This window comes from Leptodactylus fuscus, chromosome 5 (assembly GCF_031893055.1).
Source record: "Leptodactylus fuscus isolate aLepFus1 chromosome 5, aLepFus1.hap2, whole genome shotgun sequence".
In the NCBI taxonomy this organism is placed as follows: domain Eukaryota; kingdom Metazoa; phylum Chordata; class Amphibia; order Anura; family Leptodactylidae; genus Leptodactylus; species Leptodactylus fuscus.
In genome coordinates, this window is record NC_134269.1 from 152630307 (window position 1) to 152642834 (window position 12528).

The following is a 12528-nucleotide window of genomic DNA, read 5'->3' on the forward strand; positions in this document are numbered from 1 at the left end:
GAATAGATGAAGGCCCTGCATCTAACTTTAGCATCAACTTCGCCTATTCCTGTTTACCCCATCCCTGTTGACAGCCAAATCCAGTAGTCATATTACAGAAACAGCTGAGTTCGCTGAGGTATTCTGCTTCTGTAACTCTCATAGAAGTGAAACATTGTAACTCTTTCAAAGTGCTTTTATGTTCTGCCAGGAATACAAATAATGGAGAAAAGCCCAAGTGACCATCGCAAAGGGAATCCAGGAACACTGGACTATAAACATAGGGCAAATACATTCAGGCAAGTATAAAAGCATAAATTATAGAAAAAGAACAATCTATGAACACAGTGAGTAAATCTTCTTCTGTACGTGAATAATATGCCATCTGTAACCACACTAGCAGTCAGGAATAGATCAGATACAAGACTTTTCTTACGTTGTAAGCTGTAAGATTTGCTGTCTTTTGCAGACAGCAACAGTTTGCAGACATGTTTGGGGGCTATGAGGAGAATCAACCCCTCCCCAGCACAGGATAAAAATGTATTCTAGTGAAGGCCCCTGACTCCAATGGGTGAAAATCATCCAAAAAACTTCAAAGGTAGTGCTCTGTGTAAAAAAGTCTTATTTTATTCACAATGCTTTTCTATTACTTTTAATACTATTGATGTTACTGCAGTGAATGTGAGAGACAGATAGAACAAATAACACATAGCAGATATATAAGGTCAATATGACATCCAAAGCCTTTGGCAGAAACAGTTCTAACACTCACTCCATCAAAAACCACGAGTAGCATTTTTTACAAAAGATCTATTAGAACAACATACATCAAATTAAAATATATCACATTTTCATTCATTTACACAAAAATTCAGAAGAGATATTGAACAAATTTGACTGTGTATTGTTCTTGTTCTTCATTACCTAGAGAGGCTTTTTCAATTGAAATTTAATAAATTGATTTCTATTATTAAATAAAATGTATTTCTAATTATTCAGACATTGGGCATATATGTAGTGATACAAATTTTCTAAATTTATTAATGTAGAAAAAACTTAAACATAATTTGGCGAGTAAACCACAAAAGTTGTATTTTTTGTAAGAATCTGAAACATACCTCCTACTTTGAACACAAAACATTAATATCTTTCTCAGGGTTGAATCTCTATTTTTGTGATCAAAAGCTCCAGATCCCCCACTTTTTGTCGAGAATATAACCTTTTGACAATAATACAAGTTGTATTAGCTAAATAATGTTGGAGAAATTGACAAATCAAGGACTTGTTACTTCGCAAAGAATGTCTGTAGCCTTTTTTCATCCTTTTCCTAATACTCATGTTTTCAGGTGTATGTCACTTTTCAAAGTTCACAATATAATGAGGTCCCAAGGGAGATGACTGAAAAATCACATGCAACCTAGAACACTGATATTTTTAGTGATAAAACTAAAGTGTTAATTGTGAATAAATATAAAAACACGTAGACTTGTACATAACAACCCCCACATTATTTAGCATGTCAATGGCCAAGCTTGTTTAAAAACATGGATTACATAGACACAAGTACAGAACAAGGCAGGTCGAAATTTCTTTCCAGTTCTGAAGATACAGAATAAACAGACAAGGTTGAGGCTCTAACCAGTGGCGTAACTACCACCATAGCAGCGGTAGCAGCTGCCACAGGGCCCGGGACATTAGGGGCCCGGTGACAGCTGCTACCGCTGCTATCATTATTCTCGGAGGTCTTTTCGGACCCCCGAGTACAATGATCGGAAAGTATTCCACCAACAGGGGGCCCCGAAGCTGCAGCAACGGCTGAGACACAGGAGCTGCAGGTCTGGCTCCTGTCAGCGCTGCAGGACGCTCCCCCTCTCTCCCCCCTCCCTTTCTCTGTCTGTCCTCTGCCCACCAATGAGAGGAGGAGGCGGGGCTTATCCCTGCCGTCCAGCACAGAAGAGAAGAGGAAGAAGCTGCTCCAGGAAAATGAAACTGAAGCTACACAGGTACGTACTGGGGTTACTTATTACTATCAGGCATTTGGGGGGATTACTTGTGTTTTAGTAACTCCATGTGCCTCATAGTAATAGCAGTTAACCCCATCATCTCCCTCACATTAACCCCTGTTTGCCTCACCATAAGAGTTACTGATATGTGAGACATATGGGGGTAATAGTAATGAAGATACTTTATTATTACCTCCATGTCTCTCACATATCAGTAACTCTTATGGTGAGGCAGACAGGGGTTAATGTGAGGGAGATGATGGGGTTAACTGCTATTAATATGAGGCACATGGAGTTACTAAATTGTAATGCACAGGACCAGATTTTTTTTTATCCACAATTTGTCCTGGTATAGCGGTCAGCGGTGACAGTATTTAGTCCTGTAGGGGCCACTAAGGGACATAATACTGTGTGCAGGGGGCCACTATTGGGTATAATACTGTGTGCAGGGGCCACTAAGGGACATAATACTGTGTGCAGGGGCCACTAAGGGACATAATACTGTGTGCAGGGGCCACTAAGGGACATAATACTGTGTGCAGGGGGCCACTATTGGTTATAATACTGTGTGCAGGGGCCACTATGGGACATAATACTGTGTGCAGGGGCCACAGGGACATAATACTGTGTGCAGGGGCCACTAAGGGACATAATACTGTGTACAGGGGCCACTAAGGGACATAATACTGTGTGCAGGGGCCACTAAGGGACATAATACTGTGTGCAGGGGCCACTATGGGACATAATAGAGCGCGCAGGAATGCGTAGGAGGGACTCAGTCGAGATCTTTGGTGTCGGGGGGGCCCCATGTCAAAAGTTCGCCACGGGGCCCCGCCATTCCTAGTTACGCCACTGGCTCTAACATACATTGGTTGTCATACAAAGAAGGCAAGAGATACATCCCAAATAAAAGATGCTGATCCTTTCCTTCTAGCAACTGAGTTCAAACGTCAGTACGTTCAACTGTCCTGTGGACAAAATCGGTGGGCTTTATTGAAGTACTATAAAACCTGACCTATAGACGGGTGGAAGTGCATAGGTTAACATATACTCGTAACATAGTAATTTACACCAGGGTGATGAAGATGAAAGTTTTGATGAAGACGTCAATCTGAGCGTGTAACCTCAAGATTTCTATAACCACCTAAGTATTTTTTAACTGTAATTTTCTTGAATGGTAGAATTCATTGGTCCTCTTATTTGTATACAGATGTGATCTTGTATCTGGTAACACAAGAAGTTAGGACATTGCATGCTGGTTTCTTTGCATACTTTGGGCTCTTTTTCCCACCAATACCCTTGTCTGTTGGAGTTGAGCATTGTGGAAGCAGGATGAGAAGTTAAAATTTGCTCTGGTCAATAAGCATGTTTACTTATGGCTGGTCATCCTTCTATATACCAAAGAACCTGACCAATGTGACTGCGGGCTAAGATATACTGATATTTACTGTGTGATGGAGTTGCAATTGGTTGTTAAAAAAGGTTGATATTGGTGGACTCTGAAACTTGATGGTATTGGTCCCATTAGTTATCTCCTGACAGTATTATTGTATTTAGCGACAATTGTCCCTCACATAGGTAGGTAAGATCTTTCTTATAACATAGAATGTGCCCTTCAGATGAAGGCAAGGCCTTTCTAATGTTTTTATGTACAGCAATATATACATTCAATATTGCAAATGCAACACCAGAAGTTTTTCCTTCTGTTGTTGCATTTTCACTGCAAATTTCAATGAATTATGTAAATAACTATGTATAGACTATAGACTACGTATTTACATTGAATTGTGGCAATCAGGAACAAAATGATATGCAAATGATTAAAATATAAAACCAGTTTTTTAAAAAAAAAATAAATATAAAAACAGTTAATTAAAATATCTCAATTTATTCAGTATGAAGTATGAGCACCATCATAAATATATAAGCACTTATATGCCTTGGCATGCTATTAATGAAGTTATTGACAGTTGTTTGAGGAATTGCATGCCACACTAAATGCTTTTGGACATACAAATTATCAAGATTGGCTGGTGGTAGCTCCCTTTGCAGTTGTCAACCAATGATGTCCTAAATGTGTTTGATGGGAGACAAGTCCAGAAACATTCCAGGCTGTATCATGTTTAGGCCACAGAGGCTGCTCTCAATAGCCCAAGCAATATGTGGTCTGGTTGTGTCCTATTGGAGAAAATGGCTCCTGGAACACTCCACTGGTTTAATGACCAAAACAATGTGACACTGAGCTGTTACTGTACCTGAAAGGAAGACTAGAGAAGTCTAGCTACCACAGTCACACCTATTCTCAAAAAAACATCCCTTGATCCGTCCTCCCCAGCCAACTATGGTCCCATCTCACTGCTTCCGTAATCCTCAAAACTGCTTGAGCAACACATCCACTCAGAACTATCCTATCTCTCATCTAACCTGCTCTTTGACAGACTACAGTCAGGCTTCAAAGCACCAACTAAGTATCAATGTATAAATAACACAAAAAATTCTTTTGATTTTAAATCTAAATTTATTGTTACAAAAATGTTTTTAATTGTAAAAAATATTGGTATCAGGAAAACACAAACACATAAAAACATTTAAAAACACACAACAAGAGTGGAGGTCGCACTGGACTGAGCAGCTCCAGCAGGTGTATAATCTGCTAGTGGTGTAGGGGATGAGAACAGCCACAATTAATGTGTGTATAGAGAGGCCCAGTATTTTGTATATATAAATGTAAATAGGCTCCTATTGCCCACAATATCACAAGATCAGGGCACTTAATTGAAAAATATCTGTAGCATTGCAAAGATCATACCCACATCACCACTATATAGTAAGAACATATAAGGTAACAGAACCAATGTAAAGTTATACACACATGCCAGTATTACATAAGCCAACCTACATAGGACAAAATGTGAACCATATACATAAACCACTGCTCACCAGCTGCGACCTTCACTCTGAGCCCCGACGGGCCGTTTCGCCCCTGCTTCTTCAGGGGGCTACCAAATAAATTTAGATTTAAAATCAAAAGAATTTTTTGTGTTATTTATATATTGATACTTAGTTGGTGCTTTGAGTTTTTGCGGGTATCTTTGTTTTTTATCTAGTATTGAGATTGCTTTGGGTTTGATACAGTCAGGCTTCAGACTCCGTCACTCCACTGAAACTGCCCTAACCAAAGTCACTAATGACCTTCTAACCACCAAAGCCAAGCGTCATTACTCTGTTCTCCTCCTCTTTGACCTCTCTTCTGCCTTTGACAAAGTTGAGCACTCCCTCTTACTAGAAATTCTCTCATCCCTTTGTATCTCGGAACTGGCCCTTTCCTGGATCTCCTCATATCTCACCGACCGCACATTCAGCGTCTCCCACTCGCATAACACCTCCTCACTACGCACTCTATCCGTAGGTGTCCCCCAAGGCTCCATCCTAGGACCCCTCCTGTTGTCTATCTACACCCTCGGCCTAGGCCAACTCATAGAATCTCATGGCTTTCAATACCACTGCTATACTGATGACACCCAACTATATCTCTCTGGACTAGACATTACCTCTCTGTTGGCCAGACTTCCCGATTGTTTAGTGGCTGTAGCCTCCTTTTCTTCCCTCCCGCTTTCTCAGACTCAACATGGAAAAACTGAGTTCATCAACTTCGCCCCACCCCGTACGGCCCCTCTACCTGACCCATCTATCAAAGTTAATGGAACCACTCTTACCCCTGTCCTACTGGTCCAATGTCTTGGGATAACCCTGGACTCTGATCTATCCTTCAAATCGCACGTTCAAACCCTCAACACTTCCTGCCATCTCCAACTCAAGAACATCCATCAAATCCACTCCTTCCTCACCCCTGAAACTACTAAGACACTCGTCCATGCCCTCATAATCTCCTGCTTAGATTACTGCAACACCCTTCTCTATGGACTCCCAGCTAACACCCTCGTCCCCCTCCAGTCCACCTTAAACTGCACTGCTCGCTTAATTCACCTAATTTCCCATTCTTCATCGGTGGCTCCCCTATAACTATCCCTTCACTGGACACCTATTGCCCAGCAAATAGAATTCAAGCTACTAACGTTAACATACAAAGCCATCCACAACCTGTCTCCTCCATATATCTCCAACCTAATCTCACGCTACCTGCCCACATGTAACCTTACTCCGCTCTACTCTCATCCGCTTCTCACACAACCGTCTCCAAGATTTCTCTCGTACATCCCCCATACTCTGGAACTCCTTACCAAGACACATAAGACTGACCCCCACAATCACAAGGTTCAAGAAGGCCCTGAAGACTCACCTATTCAGGAAGGCCTACAACCTCCAATAACACTACTATCAGCAAACCACCACCTGAATAGTCTCTCCCTCTCACCTTCTCTCTCTACCACTCTCCCTCATAGATTGTAAGCCCTCGTGAGCAGGGCCCTCTACCCCACTGTGCCAGTCAGTCACTGTTAGTATTATATCTACCAGTACATTCTGTGTACTGTATGTGAACCCTCAAATGTAAAGCACCATGGAATTAATGGTGCTATACAAATAAACAATAATAATAACAATAATAATATATTATAGAATATCACACAATTTCTGGGAGTAAGATCAGTGTGACGTTCCTATATAAGGTCCTCTTCACAATGTTGCGCACATGATCCCCAGACCAATCTCTGGCTATAATTGCATCCAAGAGAAAAGCAAGCCTTATCACTGAAGAAGATAGACCTCTATTTCAGCCTCCATTTCCAGTGCACCATAATAGACTTTGATTGCGGTTGCGTGAGTGTAGTTAGACATTTGGCTCATAGCTCAATGTCATACACAGGCCTTCTGAATGTTTGTGTCAATTCTGTTTGCTGCCCTAGACAGGGGCGTAACTACCGTGGTAGCAGCAGTAGCAGCTGCCACAGGGCCCGGGCCATTAGGGGGCCCGGTGACAGCCGCTACCGCTGCTTTTTTTTTTTTTTTTTTTTTAAATAGTCCGTTACGGGCCCTATTCACTTGCCGATCCTGGCTGGGCCGGGATTGGCAAGTGACACTGCGGGGCCCACAGAGGCTATCATTATACTCGGGGGTCTTTGCAGACCCCCAAGTATAATGATCGGCGGACCGGAGAGGTAAGGTAACATAAAAAACAGTGTTACTTACTAGAGATGAGCGAACAGTGTTCTATCGAACACATGTTCGATCGGATATCAGGGTGTTCGCCATGTTCGAATCGAATCGAACACCGCGTGGTAAAGTGCGCCAAAATTTGATTCCCCTCCCACCTTCCCTGGCGCCTTTTTTGCACCAATAACAGCGCAGGGGAGGTGGGACAGGAACTACGACACCGGGGGCATTGAAAAAAATTGGAAAAAGTCATTGGCTGCCGAAATCAGGTGACCTCCATTTTAGACGAATAGTGGATTTCAAAATCAAGTGGATTTTTGTGAGATAAACTTTTTCCCATAGGGATGCATTGGCCAGCGCTGATTGGCCGAATTCCGTACTCTGGCCAATCAGTGCTGGCCAATGCATTCTATTAGCTTGATGAAGCAGAGTGTGCACAAGGGTTCAAGCGCACCCTCGGCTCTGATGTAGCAGAGCCGAGGCTGCACAAGGGTTCAAGCGCACCCTCGGCTCTGATGTAGGAGAGCCGAGGGTGCACTTGAACCCTTGTGCACCCTCGGCTCTGCTACATCAGAGCCGAGGGTGCGCTTGAACCCTTGTGCACACTCTGCTTCATCAAGCTAATAGAATGCATTGGCCAGCGCTGATTGGCCAATGCATTCTATTAGCCCGATGAAGTAGAGCTGAATGTGTGTGCTAAGCACACACATTCAGCTCTACTTCATCGGGCTAATAGAATGCATTGGCCAGCACTGATTGGCCAGAGTACGGAATTCGGCCAATCAGCGCTGGCTCTGCTGGAGGAGGCGGAGTCTAAGATCGCTCCACACCAGTCTCCATTCAGGTCCGACCTTAGACTCCGCCTCCTCCAGCAGAGCCAGCGCTGATTGGCCGAATTCCGTACTCTGGCCAATCAGCACTGGCTAATGCATTGTATTGGCGTGATGAAGCAGTGCTGAATGTGTGTGCTTAGCACACACATTCAGCTCTACTTCATCGGGCTAATAGAATGCATTGGCCAGCGCTGATTGGCCAGAGTACGGAATTCGTGATGAAGCAGTGCTGAATGTGTGTGCTTAGCACACACATTCAGCTCTACTTCATCGGGCTAATAGAATGCATTGGCCAGCGCTGATTGGCCGAATTCCGTACTCTGGCCAATCAGCACTGGCTAATGCATTGTATTGGCGTGATGAAGCAGTGCTGAATGTGTGTGCTTAGCACACACATTCAGCTCTACTTCATCGGGCTAATAGAATGCATTGGCCAATCAGCGCTGGCAAATGCATTCTATTAGCGTGAACTGAGTTTGCACAGGGGTTCTAGTGCACCCTCGGCTCTGCTACATCAGATTGCTACATCTGATGTAGCAGTGCCGAGTGTGCATCAGATGTGTAGTTGAGCAAAACTGACTAGGAATGCATTGGCCAGCCTTCGGCCAATCAGCGCTGGCTCTGCTGGAGGAGGCGGAGTCTAAGGTCGGACCTGAATGGAGACTGGTGTGGAGCGATCTTAGACTCCGCCTCCTCCAGCAGAGCCAGCGCTGATTGGTCGAGTTCCGTATACTGGCCAATCAGCACTGGCCAATGCATTTCTATGGGGAAAAGTTAGCTTGCGAAAATCGCAAACTGACAGGGATTTCCATGAAATAAAGTGACTTTTATGCCCCCAGACATGCTTCCCCTGCTGTCCCAGTGTCATTCCAGGGTGTTGGTATCATTTCCTGGGGTGTCATAGTGGACTTGGTGACCCTCCAGACACGAATTTGGGTTTCCCCCTTAACGAGTTTATGTTCCCCATAGACTATAATGGGGTTCGAAACCCATTCGAACACTCGAACAGTGAGCGGCTGTTCGAATCGAATTTCGAACCTCGAACATTTTAGTGTTCGCTCATCTCTATTACTTACCTCTCCACGATCCTGCCAGGCCTCCATCATTCGTGTCTGACGTCTCTGACGTCACATGACCCAGGCCAGCTTCCCGGGTCATGTGACGTCTGACGTCATTAAAGCTGGACAAGAGCGGCGGCCGACAGGAACAGGTAAGCAACTGTCTCTGTTCTTTTAATGGTTTTAATCCCCCGGGTCTCCGATTATTATACTCTGGGGTCTTTTCAGACCCCAGAGTATAATAAATGTTTATAGGTGTCCACAGTGGGACATATGGGGACACTATTGGGGATAATACTGTGTGTGCAGGGGACACTATAGGGGTTAATACTGTGTGTAGGGGACACTATGGGGGATAATACTGTGTGCATTGGACACTATAGGGGTTAATACTGTGTGTGCATTGGACACTATAGGGGTTAATACTGTGTGTGCAGGGGACACTATAGGGGTTAATACTGTGTGTGCAGGGGACACTATAGGGGTTAATACTGTGTGCATTGGACACTATAGGGGTTAATACTGTGTGTGCAGGGGGATACTATTGGGGTTAATACTGTGTGCATTGGACACTATAGGGGTTAATACTGTGTGTAGGGGACACTATGGGGGATAATACTGTGTGCATTGGACACTATAGGGGTTAATACTGTGTGTGCATTGGACACTATAGGGGTTAATACTGTGTGTGCAGGGGACACTATAGGGGTTAATACTGTGTGTGCAGGGGACACTATATTGGTTAATACTGTGTGTGCAGGGGACACTATAGGGGTTAATACTGTGTGCATTGGACACTGTAGGGGTTAATACTGTGTGTGCAGGGGGACACTATTGGGGTTAATACTGTGTGCATTGGACACTATAGGGGTTAATACTGTGTGTGCAGGGGACACTATAGGGATTAATACTGTGTGCATTGGACACTATAGGGGTTAATACTGTGTGTGTAGGGGACACTATTGGGGATAATACTGTGTGCAGGGGCCACTAATGGACATAATACTGTGTGCAGGGCTTACTAAGGGACATAATAGAGTGCGGAGGAGGGGGTCAGTCGAGGTCTTCGGCATCGGTTTGGGGAGGGGGGCCCCATGTCAAAAGTTCGCCACGGGGCCCCGCCATTCCTAGTTACGCCACTGGCCCTAGACTAGGGATATGAAATCCACTTATAGTACAGAATGGATGACTATGCGCCCTTCTTCCAATTCAGATGATCTTCACACCTCTTGATGTCATCCAGTTTGTTGATGTTTTCTCAACAAGCAATGCTGACATCTCAATCTAGGTGCAAAGTGATCTGATGGAGTGATAAACCAAGGTTTCTCAGTTCATTCAAGGATTCTGCGTCTCTCAGTTTGTGACAAGTGGCGATAACTGACATGAACAGAAGGCTTTGCACAATCATCCCACACAGCTTGATCTAATTTGTGAGGTTTGATGTCACTAAAAACATTTATTTCCATATGACTTTTATGCCCCTTCCACATGCCACAGATCTGAGCTAGGTGCTTGAAAAGTTGATAATTTGCAGATCTTAGCAATAACTACTACTTCCTCAATTTCCTTAACTTTATAGCTTGTCCTTCTTGGTGTTCTAGTTTTATTGTTGTGTAGTTAGTTCCTTATTGCCTTGGGCAATCTTTTGGTGCTATCATATACATCCACCTATAATATCATGACATACTTTCTGTATATTTGATATTTGACATATATAGTCCTGATTACATCCCTTAGTTACTTCAGTTTTTTGGATTTGGGATGCCTGGAGCTACAGCACGCGCTCTGCTTGTCACGATGAATAGACCACCATATAGGGCTTATACATCTTGGCCTGACATGGAGAGTCTGGTGATCAGATTTGCACTTAACATTGTTAAGACCCCTGTGTGGATAGATGCATGTTGTTAACATGTATTGTCGTCAAAAAGATTGCTTTTGGGGACACTGACAAATGTTCTCTTTTTTTTATTTACCTTGGCAACGGTGATAGGAGGACAGATAACTGATAAAAGAAGGATTTTCCTCTGCAGAGGCATGTTACAAAATTTGTTGTTTGCTTGTACTATTGATGGATGAAAATTTTAAACAAAGAATTGCGACCACTTTAGATTTTTGTGTTACATACAGTGTTTGATCTACATTTGCCAAAGTTCTCACCAAAAACAAAAATTTAGAATAAATCTGCATTATGACAGGCATGAATTTGACCTCAAATCCAGAACAGAAAAAAAATCTATATATGGCTGGGATGTTACACTAGTTTAATAACTAACTTCGTCTCATTTAATAGCTATTGTTATTTTCGTACAGTTCATGCGACTAGTTGTCTCCATTCTATCTAATTTGCTGTTCATCCCCTGTTTCAAGGGAAGGTCCATACACAAGTCTTTAAGGTGGGAGCAGAGTGAGTGGAGGGGAGTGCCTGTTCTCTCTTCACACAGCGAATGCAGAGGAGAGGGGCCATATTTCCCATCAGAGCTTGTCTGCAAACATATGGAATTCTACCATTTCTACAATGTAAGAAGAATGTAAAATGATGTATGGATAAATAGTACTTGTTACTAGCTGTTGGTATTGTAGGAGATAGGATATTAAGCAGCTTTCTTTTATTCTCATATTTCACTATTCCTGTGTCAGGGATGTTTTTAGTTATATTTGCAGTCTTCTATATTGTCTATGTGTGATTTCTTTCGGGCTACACATCACTTATAGAGATGAGTGAACACTAAAATGTTCGAGGTTATAAATCCGATTCGAACAGCCGCTCACTGTTCGAGTGTTCGAACGGGTTTCGAACCCCATTATAGTCTATGGGGAACATATACTCGTTAAGTGGGAAACCCAAATCCGTCTCAGGAGGGTCACCAAGTCCACTATGACACCACAGGAAATGATGCCAACACCTCTGGAATGACACTGGGACAGCAGGGGAAGCATGTCTGGGGGCATCTAACACACACATAGAAAAATGCCTCAAACATTACGACCTATCCACCTATACTGGACAAAACCAGAAGAGCAAAACCCAAGAAAAAGGCCCGAAGGCAAAGCAATATATGTATCACACTAAGAGTATGGTATAAAATATAATAAATATTTATTGAAAATTACATCATAAAAATGAATGGAAATTTACACAGCGGGGCAGATGATATAAACTGCCAAAGAAAAGACACAAAAGGACATGAAACAAGTACACACCACCAATGTGTCAAACCATCTAATCATGAAAATGTATAGAAAAAATATCAGGATTCCTGATATACCTGCTAATAATATATTGCCAGAAAGACAAAGTCAAATAGTGCATCTAGGTATCAGTGCATACAACCACAAATGAATATCCCTCTATGATAGCATCTACATATAATGTAATCAATAAATGGAAGGCTAAAATATACCAGTAAATCACAATAATGGGTATGCCTACCATAATATGGGAATATGACATACACTAAAGAGATGACTAGATTTTCATATAAATAAAGAACAAAGTATCAGTAAGGGGGATTTCTGGGCTGTCATGAATGAAAAATAGTC